The 16,943-nt window shown below is 42.3% G+C and overlaps 1 protein-coding gene across 6 annotated transcripts in view; it reads right to left on the reverse strand.

Moving 5' to 3' along the window:
- SPTBN1 (spectrin beta, non-erythrocytic 1) overlaps nt 1-16,943 on the reverse strand; it is a 213,234-nt gene that overhangs the window by 183,150 nt on the left and 13,141 nt on the right. Inside the window, exon 1 of one of the 6 annotated variants that reach the window (XM_070069119.1) lies at nt 15,917-15,995. The exons of 4 other annotated variants lie outside the window; for them this stretch is intronic. The gene's annotated coding sequence lies outside the window, so the exon portion shown is untranslated. Of the gene's footprint in view, nt 1-3,064; nt 3,169-15,916; nt 15,996-16,943 lie in introns of those variants that run through there. One more of the 6 variants, XM_051838938.2, reaches the window with a different exon arrangement.

Below are 16,943 nucleotides of genomic sequence, written 5' to 3' on the forward strand. Positions count from 1 at the left end.
AGTGCACTGCGGCCGACGCATCGTGCTGATCGGAAGCCAGGAGCCAGGTACTTATCCTGGTCTCCCATGGGGTGCAGGGCCCAAGCACTTGGGCCATCCTCCACTGCACTCCCAGGCCATAGCAGAGAGCAGGCCTGGAAGAGGGGCAACCAGGAAAGAATCCGGCGCCCCGATCGGGACTAGAATCCAGTGTGCCGGCGCCGCAAGGCGGAGGATTAGCCTAGTGAGCTGTGGCGCCGGCCTCATCCTTCTGTTTTAATTGCACTCAATCTCACTGCTACGTGCCAGGTCTACTTCTTTCTAGATGTTTCTGTGCACTAATCACTGAAAAGTGGCACTTCAGAATGCAAGTGTTCAAGGACTCCGACTTGCCCTTTAAAATCCAGTTCAACAAAGTCCTCAGAAATTTGTGAGCCAAAAGAACCAGCGGCACCCTGAAGAGTTATGGATGTTTCTCTCTCCACAAGACATTAATGAGCCAATGCTTGCTTTCCCATGATTCCTCTAGGCACTGCTTTTTTGGTCTTCCATTTTCCTATTTTTAAAAAATATTTATTTATTTATTTGAAAGAGTTACAGAAAGACAGAGACAATCTTCCATCCACTGATTCACTTCCCAAATGGTTGCGACGCCCAGGGCTAGACCATGCTGAAGCCAGGAGCTAGGAGCTTCATCCCAGTCTTCCACATGGGTGCAGGAGCCCAAGCATTTGGCTATCCTCCGTTTTTTTCCCGGGGCACTAGCAGGGAGCTGGATAGGAAGTGGAGCAGCTGGGACTTGAACCAGCATCCACATGGGATGACAGTATTGCAAGAAGTAGATTAACCTGTTACATCACAACCATCAGCCCTTCATTTTCCCATTTTTAAGAGACCATTTTCTACCTAACTTTTACAGCTTCAGAATACAGAAAAAAAGGCAAAATAGAAGTATTGGACATTATTCAATACAGCAGATGAGGGTTAACAAAATGTCTATATAAATTAGTGACAATGGAAAGGAGAGCGTGCCTCTTCTCTTGTTTTGTCAAAAAAGAAGCTAAAGACAGTGAGTGGGAAATCAAACAAACCCACTACCTAAGCATATAGAATGAGGGGGTTCTGATCACTTAAAGGGGAGGGGGCAGATCAGCAGTGTCTGGTTATCGTCTGCCAGTGCAGATATCTGGAAAGAACCTTATCAAAACCACTTACCCGATAAGCAGCACAAAGCAAGGAAATGAGGGCTGCCACAGGCACTTAGACTTCACCCATGGTTCACAGCAGACAATGACGAAGCAGGAAAAACTGGCAAGTGACCCACATGCCCTATAAGGTCACTGGGACCTGGAGCCCTGGACCACCTGCCCGCATTTACTTCATGCATTTTCAGGGCTCCTCCTATCTACTCCTTGTGCCGTTACTGGACATTCTCCATCTGGCAGGCTCGGGGCCAGCAACAGAATCGGATCCCAGGGAGGTACTAGTGTCCAGCGAAACACAAGAGGAGGAGGCACAGCAGAGTCTGGACAGTACAGACTAAACTGCCCACCTCAAGAGAGCTGTCCAAGGGATGCACAGCCTCCATAGGGCCCCTGTCTGAGAAAGGCATCATGCAGAAAATCCACAGCCCTAGCATCCCTCATTCTTCCTCTGGTTCTCTTTCCCATAACTCCACCCTACTTGGTTTTGATGGTGCTTGTCTGAAAAGCAAGGCTGAAGTCTGATCCCACCTGCTAACCCCTCAGTGCCCCTGCCCCCATTCACAGAGGCGCACCATGGAACTTTTTCACTGGACATAGGTGCTAGCCTTCTCCTTGCCTCCAGCACACGGAGGACAAACCAGATGAGGCGGGTCTCTTCAACAGAAGCAACCAAGCCCCCTCCCAGCTAAGTCTTACTCCCTTCCCACAAGACTCAGAGGGCTTCCCTGAGCTCCCTCAGTGTCAGGCTGCAACCCTTCTCGGGTTCCCATGTGCCTGCCCTCAGTCCTCTCCGCAGTCTGTCCACCGGGCCTTTCTAGAAGATGCGACACACAATCCCCTGCACCAACTGCTGCAGGGCTGGCGCCAAAAACCATTGAGAAAAAGGCTGCTTACGAAGGCACGCAGCAACTCAGCACTGGCAAGCCCTGTGGGATTAGCTCTGCTCCCAGCCTGCCCTTCCTGGGGCAGAGTCTCAAATGCCTGTGGCGCCTCCCATGTTTTGCTGACATCCTGCACACAGCCCTAGCAGCAGCTCGCCTGGCAGAACTCTCTGCCCTGACGGAAACGTTCTGCGCTGTCCAACATGGCAGCCAGGAGCCGCTCCAGGCTGCTGAGCACTTGAAACGTGGCCCCTGTGGCCGAGAAACTGAATTTTGCGTGTTATTTGATGTTAATGAATTTAGATTTAAAAATAGCCACCTGGGGCTCATGGTTACTTTACTGGACAGCACCAGCTAGAGCCATAACTCCGAGAGCAGAGCAGAGGGTATCGTGCACATTTAGTTTCACGTTAGAATCACCTGGGCAGCCCTTATGAATCTCATTGCCCGTTCTGCTCCCCCAGACAATTAAATCAATCAGATCCCAGGATGGCGGGGCTCAAACATCTGTCTCATTTTAAGCTCCTCAGGTGATGTCAGCATGCTGCTAAGGTTAAGAACCACAGCTCCAAAATGTGAAAATGTCTACCTAGCAGTCCCCTCCCTATCCAACCAGACACCTGCAAACACAGACATGAAAACAATTCAACCAAATATTCCACCTGTCATGCAAATCAACCCTGTGACACAACAAACCTCACAGTAGTCAAGAGCAAAATGGGGTCTAAAAGAAACAGGCCAGGAAAGGAAGCAATGAGGACAGAAAGAAGCGGCTCAGCAGAGAGAGAAAAGGGAATTTTTGAAAAAACCACCAGCACCCACAGCCTAGCTGGAGTGAATCCTTATACACAAATAATCATTGTCTGGAAAGCTACCAGTTAACAAAATACACCTCTAAATGTGGTACTTTAAACAAACAGCTCTAGTTGCTCTAGCTGGATGTTTTTCCCCTTGGCTAACCCACCCACACACTATCTGTGCCTAAGAGTAAGCTCTTACCACCGTGCGTTTTTCTTCACAAGATCATCTGAAACCTGTGCCTTTTCACTGGGTACATGAGGCTTTCAAAATGACAGCAATTAAAAATCCGGTATTGGTCCAAGATCCATTTGCTGCGGCTCCCTGTTTTCCAGCAGGCACCTTGTCAACCTTCACTTTTCCATTACTAATTTCACCAAGTGGATCATTAACTTGGTGAAGCTTTTTCTCTGAGACCTGGCTTAACAGAGGCGTCACATGCAGAGTGTAAAAAATGCAAATAGACACTCAGGCTTCTGCAGCCTCTCATCTTCCAATCAGCATTTCCCAAAGGCATGCGGTGCCCTTCAGGTTGACTGCTGACAGAGTTCCCAAGCTGATACACAACACTCACCAGCATTTTCCAGGCCTCACAACTGAGAGTCAAAAACAGGGAGAAGACAGTTCAGTGAGTATCCGAAGGTCACTCTTCATGGGAGTCAAAGTTGTTCCCTCTACGTTGATGTGTGAAAAATAAACGATCCAAAATTAAACTCCCTTCCTCAAATGACTGCTAAAATAATTCAGTCACAAAACTGAGAACGCCTGGAGTTCAGGGCTTCAAGAAGTCACCTTAACCAGCGGACTCCCCTCCCAGGTGAAAGTACTGGCTTAAGTCCATTCATACAGCCCAGAAGTTCTCACATAGAAAACGTGATCCCTGTCATTTTGCTAACCAGACTGAATTCCTCTCGGCCTGCCTGGGCATTCAGCACCAGCTCCCCGGCAGCACCTTCTCAACTGCCCCCAACAGAGGACAGACAGCACGGCTTGATTTTACTAGTTAACATAATAGTTACATACATCTGAATGTGGCTTACACTGGATAGGGTAAAAATTATCTTAAAGATCATATAACTAGGATTATCAGAAAATGCCAAATGTCCAGTTAAAGCTGAATTTCACACAAAAAGGTGAATTTTTAATATATGTATGACCAAAATATTGCATAAGACATTCTTATACCTAAAAATATGTGTTGTTTATCTGAAATTCAGACCATACTGGGCGTTCTGGTTTCCTTGTTTTGTGTTTCCTAAATCTGGCAACATCACCTATCACTATGCTTGGAAAAAACAACTTTCAGAAGCAGGAAGGAGATCCAGTTTTCCCACTGCCCACCTACTCAACCACCCCACCATTCCTGCACCTCAGGGTCGGCTGTAAAAATCTGTGCTCTCCAATGTGGAAACCAAGTAGCTACAAGCTGGTAAACAAGCACCTCTATGCCCAGCCTTCTCTGGACCACAGACACTAATTATATAACTAAGTCCCAGAAACACAACGAGCGAGCAGATTTAATCTCTCAGCCTTTATCTGAGTACAGGCTCAGATAAAGCAAGCAATTAGGTTTGAGTAGGTGCCAAAGATGAAAGAAGTCATTCCTAAACATCTTTAGTCACTAGTAAAATTAAAAGAAAATTTGCATTGGAGTAAAAAATACAAGGGGCCTCCAAAAAGCTCTCCAAAAAACTGGAATTAACAAATAACGTGGATTTTCCATGAACTGTCTGGAGCCCCTTCCTGTGAAGACAACAGATAACAAACTGTATATGTCAGTGACTACTATATGAATTTAGTATCTTAAATAATAATTTTAATAGTTAATTCTATTGACTATTTTATGCCAAACAATAGCCTAACCACTTTGTTTTATTGTATTTAATCCCAACATAGTACTATCATCAGGCCCATTTGACAATGTGAAGAAACTGAGACAGCAAGATTAAATAATTTGGTAACACTAGGATCACCGTATTACTTCACTTGCCTCAGCCCTCATACATTTATGAAAAGTGCTCCCTTTCACTCTCATAAATTATCCCAGCTCGATGATAAATTACCCTCACCTACTAGACTCTCAGTACCTAGCAGAAGCAGGGTCCCAGCCAGGTGGTATGCCTCCAGAAACACAACGCAACCACGTAAGACACTACCACCTTTAAGTCTTAGCTTCTGTCGACAAGGACTGGGACAACAAGATTTATTGATTTTTACGCATCATACCCTGGATTTCTTACGTGGTTACAAATTGCTGGAGATGAATGGCAGGTGAGGGTCATGTGTTCCAGAACTGCCCTATATCCCCCATTAAATCATTATAATACCCAACACAAAACATCTACAGGCAGACAGGAGACCTCGGTCAGTCACCATCGACATCTCCAGGTCTGAAAAATTTTAAACATATTCAACCGATCAAAGTAATATTTAACCAGATCCTTTTATATTTTGAAATGACTTTCACCTTCCTTCAGCCTGGACTGAGAAACCAGCGCATATAGAAAACAAAGGTGGAGCTGCAGTACATGCCGACTTACAGTTTCATACACAATGGGCTTTCCTCCTTTCCTGAATAATAATGGGGAAAATATGCCCCCCCCTTTATCTTTGGTGTTGTGTGTTTTCAAAACACTTCATATTCCTCAGCAGACGTCTAACCGTTACTGCCAGCCTGACAACATGAACACAGCAAACGTGAGCATAAAGCCCAATGAGAGACAGGCTCACCTGCTATCTACGACTGTAATTCTGAAATGCATCACTAGTGGTCCCAACAGTCAGCACTTTGAAAATTCTCACAGGATGCTCAGTACTTCCATCAGTCTCTGGATGGCTCAGGGTAACCATCACCGACCTGACAGCGAATGTGTCAGCGCTTACAATGCACAAGGCTGTGTGACTTCACCCAGCCTCCTCCTTAATACAGTGGTGCAGATTCTCTAGAATGCTACCCAGCCTGAAAACTTCAAAATTTTATGTATTCCTACAAGCTTTCTGACCACGAGCTGCAGCCTACAAGGTGAGAACATTGCTCCCCAACCAGCCCACATGGTGGTTCATGAGATGAGGTTCACAGGTCCCTCAGGTAAGGAGGAATTAGACAGCCCTCTCTCAAAAGCAGACCTACACCAAGTCTACCCTTGCTGAAACCCAACATAAGTATGTGAGGTCATCAAATAGTAACCCCCTCATAAAGAGAGTGAAATCTTGTCCTCAAAGGCCTGCTGGGGAAGGGTCCTGGGACCAGTCTTGAGGACAGCTCCATGGTGAATAGTGAGGATTCTCACGTTTGTAATATTCCTTGATGCATTAAACTTGACTCCTGTCAGCCCCAGACCACGTTAAAGAGTTTCTGACTTTCTGTGTCGGGTCATGAATGCTTTTCAAACTACAACAATACTAAAATCAATGAAAAGGACCAGACTCTAAAGAGGTTTTCTTCTCTGCCCTGAATCCTCAGAAGTCACCTTCAAAAGGTGTGTCCTCTACAGTCAGACCCCGACTGCCACGGTGGTGGGAAGGGGGTGGGCTGGGGGCTGCCAAGGTAGGTAACACTTTTAAAAGTGTTTCCTGTTACAAACCACCAACTGCCACTCAAAAAGGAAAAAATGCAGACAAAACAGAAAAGGAAAGCTGAATCCTCAGCCTTGATTTTATATGATTTCTAATAAAAACTGGATTCATCATCATGAGAGGAAAAGGTAATGGCACAAGCTCAAAAGTCACAAAGCATCTACCCCATGCACAGCTCTTTCTTACCTAAAAGTTTATCACATGGAGTTTATAGCCATGAATTTTACAGTGGAAACTTCCATACGACGATCTGCTACATAAACTCCCTGACAATGAACACTGCTTAAACCCCAAGTCTTCTGGTAGAGAAATAAGAAATACCTCTTGACAAACACTGTCTCTCTGCTTCTCATCTGAGCCCTAATTTCAGCAGTGTTGTATTTCAAAACTTCTATAAAGCCTGTTACAAAAAAAAGTGAGTTGTCTGTCTGACTTCATGCCTCCCCAGAGAAGTTACCTTTTTTTTTTTTGCTAATTAGACAGAATTCTAAGCCTGGACATAACCCAGAGAATAAAAAGTAGATTCATATATGACAGGATTTTATTTTTAGAACAGAATTAAGTAAACTAAATGGGCACTCTCCTACAGTGCTAGCAGGAATAAAAACTGGTGCAATCCTTCTAGACTGCAAAAGCAGTTAAGTATAAAAAGACTTAATCATAAATGTTTATGTCCTGGATATGGCAACTCCATACTCTAAGAAATAATCAGGTATATGCAACTATGGAAACTCACTGTAGCATTAATTATAATTGCAAAAAAAAACCACCAGGAAATATCCTGAATGTCCAATATTTGGTAACTGACTAAATAAATGACAAACCTAGCCAATGGCAGACTATGTGGTCACTTTAAAAGGATGTCAGAAGAACACTTAATAGCATGAAAAATTTTACTGTTTATCTAATTAATAAAAAGAAAAGTTTTGTGAACCAAGAAAATATGAAACCAAATAAATTTGATGCATTTGGACCATCTGTTTGAACCAATTCAATTTTTTATAACTGCTATGATATGTGTTGCTTATCTCTCTTTTCAGTGGTAACTTTAGAACACAAAAGCAACTAAATAAAGAAAAATCTGTAGATTCAACACAGGCATACAACCAATAGGGGTTAACTTTAAAAACGCTGCCTGTAATTTGATTTTTAACAGGAGAAATCAGACTCTTCAAAACAGTCACTCTTTCTAACAAATAAAAGTAAAGCTTCTTCCCAACATGAAAATTAAAGTGCAATTCCATTATTTCCGCTTTGTAGGAGAACAGACTAGGCTAGTATTACCAAAAAACATATTCTATGAAACCCTGTACCCAGGAAAGGTTATAAAAAAATAAGAAAAGAATTCCAAGGTCAGGATAGTTTGGGAGTCATCGTATATTACTCTCCCCTACAACTCCCTAGTAACATAAAAAGCTTCGGAGAAATCCATCACTAAAGAAGCGTACTACATTTTACCTACCTTAGCATTCCCCTGATTTGTTAGATCAGGGAATGCCTTTTATAATAACAAATGTTAACAGCCTTTAAAACTAGCACTTCAAAGCAGGTGACAGGAAACACTGGGTTAGACCATCTTGTTGATAATGGGATCTAAGTTGAGTTAGAAATTTTGATGATCACACATATCCAGTCATTTCTCTTTCTGGTTACTCTTGCCATTGCCCTTACAGCTGGGTGTGGGATGTGACTAATTTTGGCTAATGGTCTGTGTACAACTGAGTAGTGAGGGTCTCCAAGTGAGCAAAACACATGGGACAGAGCCCCCAGCAGCCCATGAAACACACAGAATATAAGTGAGAAAAAAATACTTCTGTGAGTTCTTGCCACCGAGATTTTGAAGATATCTGGTTATTACAGCACTAGCCTACGCCACATGATACACTGTGAAGGGAATTGTTCTTCAACAAACTTATATATATTGACTATGTGTTAAAATCAAGCTATGAATAGAAATATGTGGAGGGCAGAGAGCTAGAAAATAAGCTCACAAGAACAAATTTTTAAGAAGGCCCCCTTTGGTCTACAGAAATCTTAAGCCAAGCACTAAAGGATCCAAGAATTAAAACTAAGCATCATGGTATGGACTAATTTAAGTGAGCAAGTCTTGTTTGTTTATAGTTCATCTGGGGGAGGGAGCAGTAGACAGTGATGGTGGTAACATCACTTACTGTCTACCATGTGCCACACAGAAATGATGTATACAGCGCTGCATTTGTCCTTGACACTGTGATCTCTGTAGACAGTAACCACTGATATCATCTTCCTTTCATAAGAGAAAACCTAAACTCTATTGCCTAATTTTGTCTAAGATGGTAACAAATGGCAGTCATATGAATATACATACATATAATTTTTATAACACCATCAATCTATGATGAAACTTTTTTTAAATTTTGAGTTTATTACTCTGAAGAACTTTATAAGAACTTGAGAAAGTTCTACAGAATCAAAAGAAGGCAAACTGTTGCCAACTAGAAAGCCCTGAGGTTTTAAACAATAATACGATGTTCTTACAACCAACATACTAATGTTTGCAAAGGATACATGCACTTCTCAAAAAAGCTTATTTTTTCAAATTATTAAAGTAACACATGCTTACTGCAGAACACTGAAAAATATAAAAGAGCTCTGAGACCAAAATAAAAATTAGAAGTAATCCCACTGACCATACTCTCCCCATAAAAAAACATTTTGAGTCCTTCCTTCTAATCTTTTCTTTGTATGTTTTTCTGCATGGTTTAGGCAATATCACTTATATATTACTGTATTCTACAATCCTGTTAAAAGCTTCCTATGCTATTTGAAGGTTTTCTATAACATTATTATTTTTTTTTTTTTTTTGACAGGCAGAGTGGACAGTGAGAGAGAGAAAGAGAAAAAGGTCTTCCTTTACTGTTGGTTCATCCTCCAGTGGCCGCTGCGGCCGGCGCATCGCGCTGATCCGAAGCCAGGAGCCAGGCACTTCTCCTGGTCTCCCATGCAGGTGCAGTGCCCAAGGACTTGGGCCATCCTCCACTGCACTCCCGGGCCATAGCAGAGAGCTGGCCTGGAAGAGGGGCAACTGGGACAGAATGTGGCGCCCCGACCGGGACTAGAACCCGGTGTGCCGGCGCTGCAAGGCGAAGGATTAGCCTATTGAGCCGCGGCGCTGGCCCCATAACACTATTTTTATTAATATAGTAATACCAAGTTAATACATATTTGTCAAGCAACTACTTTACTTGTATTAGCTTACTTAATCCTTACAATAATCCTTTATGATATCGCCTATGATTATCCCTCCTCTTACAGATAAGACAGAGAAGGGTTAATAACTTGCCCAAGGTCAAAAAGTGAGTCCACAGTGAAGTTCAGGTTCAAACTTAGGCATTTTGACTCTTGGGCAGCACTCTTAACTGCTACACTGCACTGCTTCCATATTATCCCAGCTTTTACCTTAGCAATAAGGGACAATTATATTATCACCAATTTTTAAAATTGCAATAATGTTAAAATATACATATTTACAGACATCTGAAGCACCATTTTGATCTAAGCCTATTCAGACAGCAAAATTCTTTACTATTCGAACAAGTTCAATTTATTTTCAGCTGGCAGACAACAGCTGTAGAAACCTCTAAAATGGCTGGTGTTTCATAAACCAACTTATTGCCCCATCTACCAGTGGCACAAACTTCCATGTGGTCCTCACCTGTCCACCCCGCTGCCATCTGCTGCAGAGTCTGCTGACGTTCCCATCTGCCTCACTCTGCACAAAGAGGCAACCGCAGTCTGTTCTGCGCACCCCCCAACATATATACGGAAATGCCACGCATTTTTACGTCTGGAATATCTGAAATGCTTAAGCTTATTTGTTCCTACTCTCACAAGCCTGCACACAAACAAGGAGAGAGAACACCCAATATGCATGTGTACCATTAAAAATGTCTATTTTCTACTTCAGACAATAATCCAGAAAAGGAAATGCGTATATTTAACTTTTTGTCCGCTCATCTAAAAGTGAATGGCCAAATTCTCTTGCAAGATTAAAGGAATATATATCCTAAATCAACAAATGGTCTCAGGCAAAAACTATCTGAAATATAGTTTCATGTGATCCAACCAGACAACGGAATGCTACGTACACAGGAACCAGGCTTATAACCCACATCTCGTAAACTCAATTTACTTGTTCTATTATAAGAAGATGTGCTTGAAAAAAAAAAAAAAACAACAACAAACAAAAAAACAGAGGGCATGTGTAAAAGCAGACTCTTAAACATTGAGACGTCATCAGCTCATAAAGAAATTTTCCAGGGCAGGCATTATGGAGCAGCGGGTTACACCCTGGCCTGGGACACCAGCCTTCTTTCTATAATGGAGTGTGGATTCCAGTCGTAGCAGCTCCGCTTCTGATTCAGCTCCCTACTAAGGTATCTGGAAAAGCAGTGGAAGACGGCCCAAGTATTTGGACCTCTGCCAACCATGTGGGAGACCCAGATGGAGTACCAGCCTCCTGGATTCAGCCCGGCCCAGCCTGGTCTAGTCTTTTGGGGCCATTTGGGGAGTGACCAGCAGACAGAAGATCTTCCTCCCTCTCTCTCTGTTACTCTTTCAAATAAATAAATCTTTAAAAAAGAAATTCTCCAGCATGTTAATAATATCATAATTTGTTTGCCATCTGAAAATGAAAAGATCAACAATACATCCAAAGACACTGACTCCATACATTTTCCACAAAATATTTTTGATGTGGCAAAAACAAAATGTTTTTTGTATATTCTTAAGATGTATCTAAAATAAGCTCAATTCTATTGACCAAACGGCATAAGAATTATAAATTGTATAGCTGTGTATAATGCCCTTACTTAGAGCTATCAATAAAGTTTCTATTCAAGGAAAGGATTTCTGAAATATATGTAAGAAATTCAAAGTGACAAAGCAAAATTCAGGATTTATTGCAAATATGAAGACATCAGTAGAAAAGAAACCTGGAGCAGGATGCTCTAAACAGCTATAAGATTACCGCAATTAGTCCCAATCCAAACTTTCAATGGACTTTCCATCATGGGACAGGTAAACCGGCTGTTGAAGTTATCTTTTAAGAAATTCTTGAACCTTAACAGACATTTTTCAGACGAGGAAATCCACCTCAATATTTGTTGCAGCTCAATTCACAATAGCTAAGACATGGAATCAACCTAAATGCCCATCAACGGATGACTGGATAAAGAAATTATGGGATATGTACTTTATGGAATACTATACAGCAGTAAAAAACAATGAAATCCAGTCATTTGCAACAAAATGGAGGAATCTGGAAAATATCACACTGAGTGAAATAAGCCAGTCCAAAAGGGACAAATAGCACATGCTCTCCCTGATGATGACAACTAAACGAGCATCTAAAAGGAAACACACTGAAGTGAAATGGACACTATGAGAGACAATGACATGATCAGTCCTTGTCTTGACTGTTGAGGAACAACTTACTATTTTATTCCTTTTAGTATTTTTTGTTGTTGCTGTTGTTCTTTTTGTTCTACTTAATACCACTGGTTGAACTCTGTAATTAATACACAATTATTCTTAGGCGTTTGGAAGTTAACAGAAAAGTGATCTCTGTTAAATGTAAGAGCGGGAATAAGAGAGGGAGGAGATATACAGGTCGGCACATGCTCACTCGGACTTACCTCCAATGGTAGAGCTGGAAATGTGCCAGGGGATTCCATCAATCTTATCAAGGAGGCATGTACCAATGCCATCTCACTTGTTAAAGTGATAAGTTTAAGTACATAATTGATCAAAAAGATAGGGTAAGTGTCGAAGAGATTTCACAAATAAGACCAGTGTCTGCAAATAATGAAGGATAGAATTAAAAGGGAGAGAAATGATGGGGGGGGGGGGGCACAGGACATACAGCAGACTCATAGAATCGCAAATGCCCTAAACAACCCTTGGGGCATTCAGATCTGGCTAAAAGGCCCATGAGAGTCTCACAGGCATGGAAAGCCAAGCCACTGTGGCAAAAACAACCTGAATGAAAGGTCTCGGTGAACAAGACCCCAGCAGAAAGAATGGGCCATCAAAGGAGGAGGCACCTTTCTCTGAAGGGAGGAAGGAACCTCCACTGTAATATGGCCTTGACTAAATAAGTTCAGAGTTGGTGAACTCAAGGGGCTTCCATAGCCTCGACAGCTCATGGCAAGAGCCTTGGGTGATTACTGACATCATAAATAAGAGTGTCAATTACTAAATCAACAATGGGAGTCACTGGGCACAGGCTCCCCTCTCTGTCCTTAATGTGTTTTACTATGAGAGTTAAAGATAACACTTCTAGTCGAACAGTACTCTATATCTTATGCGGTTGTGTGGGTGCAGTCTGTTGAAATCTTTGCTTAGTATATACTAAGTTGATCTTCTGTATATAAAGATAATTGAAAATGAAACTCAATGAAGAGTGGGGATGGGAGAGGGAGTGGGAAATGGGAGGGCTGCGGGAGGGAGGGAGGTTGGGGGGGATGCCACAACAACACAAAAGTTGCACTTTGGACAAAAGCCTAGGGTGATTACTGATGCCATAAACAAGAGTGTCAATTTGTTAAGTCAACAACAGGAGTCACTGTGCACTTACTCCTCATGTAGGATCTCTGTCCTTAGTGTGCTGTACATTGAGATTTAATGCTATAACTAGTACTCAAACAGTATTTTTCACTTTATGTTTCTGTGTTGGAGCAAACTGTTGAAATCTTTACTTAATGTATGCCAAACTGATCTTCTGTATATAAAGAGAATCGAAAATGAATCTTGATGTGAATGGAAGGGGAGAGGGAGTGGGAAAGGGGAGGGTTGTGGGTGGGAGGGACGTTATGGGGGGGAAGCCATTGTAATCCATAAGCTGTACTTTGGAAATTTATATTCATTAAATAAAAGTTAAAAAAAGTTGCACTTGGTAAATTCACATTTATTAAATAAAAAATATAGAAAAAACATTTAAAAAATGAAGTCTAAAAAAAAAGAAATCCTTGAGTAACGGGAATTTGCTTTACATTTAAACCCCTCAAAATAAAATTTCACTCACAGTTTTCATGTAATATTTAATCTATAAAACCTCTCTGTTCTTATCTTATTTCCATCCATTCATCCCAATAGTATGCTTTTTGAATTATTTTTTCTTATTTGAGAGATAGAGAGAACAAAAAAGAGCTCCCATCTTCTGCTTCACTCCCCAAAAGCCCACAAGGGCCTCCCAGTTGGGGCTGAAGCTGGGAGGGAGCTGGGACCTTTACTCTGTGTCTGTGTCTCTCACATGGGCAGCAGGAATTCAATTACTTGAGCCCAGGGTCTGCATTAACAGGAAGCTGGAGTCAGGAGCCAGAGCTGGATATCAAACCCAGATACTTAACCACTAGGCAAAGGCCTGCTCACAAATACTGCTCTTTTAAAATTTCCTCTTCACAGCATCCAAACTGATGGGCTTTTTTGCTTAGTTCCACAGGCAGTCCCTCCCTCCACCTATCCCCCAAGCCCCCCAACCCTGATCACATCACCTCAGGCTCATGCCTCTAGAGAACCCATCCCAGAGAATCACACCCTCAACACCCACTTTGTTTTTTTACCACCTTGACTTAACAAACAAAGCTTTCTATTGGGGAAAAAAAAAAAAAAACAACAAACCACCACCTGGAATACCACAACTAAAAAGTAAATCAACTGCAAATAAGAAACAAGTACTGCATACAAATCATCAATGAACTTGATAAGACATCTAAAATTAAATGAAATTCCACAGGATGGTAAGTAACCAATACCTCCCATTCTGCCTCTACAATGTTTTAATGTTTGCACTTCAATAATTCACACCCCAATGACTATCAAACATATAAAACACAGGACTTCTTTTTTTTTAAACCTTTGGGGCCTCAATTTTTATTCAAACCACAAAGCAGGGTTAAGTGGGGCAGAGGAACCATAAGTGAATTTGGGGTAATTTGTTAGTAATTAATCAGTAAAACCATACAAGGTGAGATGTCATACAGAATTCTATTATTTTTTTTCTTTGCCTGCTTACAAGGCTTTTAAAGACCACTAGAATGAAAATACAAATAGACAACACAAAAATAAAAGGGAAAGCAATCATCTCCATTTTTTGGCAACACATTTAGAGGAGTGATTCTGCTCAAACAAAAGGACAAGTTTCAAGATATTCTGTTAACCGGCAGCTATTTTAAGGTAGGCCAAGGCTGCATTACTGCTGTCACACAGCCTACTCCCAATCTCTTGGCAGTTCTCCAACACATTCCAACTTTTTATGCACAGCATTGCTGGAATCATATCCCACTCATCCCTAAAGACACAGCACGTAAGATGTTGCCACCTTACCCAACCAGCCTGCCATTTCTTCCAGTAGGTCACTTTGCACACTGTTTGACCTTAAAGAAAAAAAAATCTGTGTGGACTCAGTTCGGTCCAAAAGATCCAACTCAAGCTGTTCACCCAAGTATCAGAATACCACTCAACATGGGGGGAAATATTATGCTTTATTGCTCAAAGGAAGGTTAAGTACTTGTCAACTAAAGGAGAATTGAAAAGCAAGATCATATCTCATGAAAAGCTCAATTCTAATCACTTCCCCACTGCCTACACGAAGAAGCAGATTACCCAGCAGCTGTATTTTAAAGATAATCTCAGTATTTAATAAGCCCCATTACCCCGTGAAATAAAGAGTTTAATACAGGAATATATCCTCCAAAGTCAGTGTACTTTCTAATCGTTAATATTTGGCACAAAAAAAAAAAAAAGAAAAAAGAAAAAGAAAAAAAAACCTCTTCAAAAACAAACTAGAATGGTTAACCACATGCTGCTACATTCCATTCTTGCTAAAAAACATACTTAATTAGCACATTTGAGTCTCATGCTCTGCACAGATGTACGACATTCCAGTGACAGGCCAGCTACTGATACACTCTGTGTATTTTATGTCTCTTTCAAGTAGGATGATTGAGCAGTTCTTAAGTATGACTCATAAAGATGTATTTATTTTATGTGAAAAAAGCTTTCCTTTAACAAAAGTATAGCCCAACAGAAATGACTATAATTTTTTTAAATATATGCAACTATACATTGAGAAAATAAGTCTTCACAGCCAGAAATAAATATATATAAAGTTCAAATGACAGAGAATAATCTTCCCGCAGAACAGGATGACACATTAGCCTGCTCTCTAATTAAACTTTTAAGACTCAAATGCGATTTTAGAGCTAAGATGAAAGCTGATGTTCTTAATGTCAGGAACCCCCACTTCAAAAGCAAAATCAGCCATTCAAAATGAGAAACCATGCCGATTAGCAGGCCAGCTCAGGAATTCCTTTAGCAGTTAGCGCTGGTTTTAAAACAGGCAAACTCTCTATGCTTCCCTCTCTCTTTCTCTTCTCAAATTAAAGAAACACACACACACAACTTTTTTTAAACAGAAGACAAAAAAAACCTACCTACCTTTAGGACAAAGAATAAAACACAAAGCGGGTGCTGCTTGCTTTCCTTCCCAAAGGGCACAACAGTCTTTCTGCTGTAGGATGGGGGCGCTTCCTGACTCCGCCCCTGCAGATAAGCTGGGTATTTAAGGAGGAGCTGGCAGCACAGAGTTGTCAACCTCTCTGTGAAAAGGAACAGGCCCCTCTCAGAAGTCACCTGACTGACACCTCTGGCCATCACTCGCCTCCCAAAATAGTGACAGGTGTTCTCATCCAGCCAGACGTCTGGCTAGCGGTCACATTCCAGCCCCGGCCCTCCCCTGAGCTGGGCCACCAGGTCCACTCTGGGCCCTGCCCGCTCACTGCCATCCCAAGTATCAGACCTCAACAGTCACAGCTCCTGGAGGCCACGCCAAGATCCCTACCCCCCCTCAGACAGCACGTGCACAATAACTGTGGGGAGCAACCGGACTAGACTAAGTTACTGGAATTAAGACTTATTCTATGCATCTGCTCTCCCACAATATGGCGCTGGGAGAGAAGTAAACAGCTTCCGCACAGCTGCCTCCAGTTCAACCAATTAACTGTAGGACTTGCTCCTGATTGGAGGAGAGCAGCGTACTCGGCGTGTGGGCAGCCGAGTTGGGATTGGCGGAGGAGGACTATAAAGGAGGAGAGAGACGGCATGCACCAGGAACATCTATGGGGAACATCTAAGGGAACCCGTGCAGCCCCCGAGAGAACCGGCCGGCGGTGTGCCGCTCCCCTGCGGAAGTGGGGAATGTGGCCAGGGGGAACTGCCCTTCCACGGAGGTGGAAGGGATAGTAGCCAACCCGGGAAGAACCAGCAGCAAACCCGGGGAGGGCCGAGCAGACGAAAGAACAGCGCAGGGTTCAGTGTCGTTCCTCCACGAAGAGGGGGAGCGACATAATGGTGCCGTGACTCAGATACGAAGCCTAGGCAGGGCTTAGTGTCGTTCCTCCACGAAGAGGGGGAGCGACATAATGGTGCCGTGACTCGGATATGAAGCCTAGGCAGGGTTTAGTGT

Source organism: Oryctolagus cuniculus, chromosome 2, assembly GCF_964237555.1.
Source record: "Oryctolagus cuniculus chromosome 2, mOryCun1.1, whole genome shotgun sequence".
NCBI classification, from domain to species: domain Eukaryota; kingdom Metazoa; phylum Chordata; class Mammalia; order Lagomorpha; family Leporidae; genus Oryctolagus; species Oryctolagus cuniculus.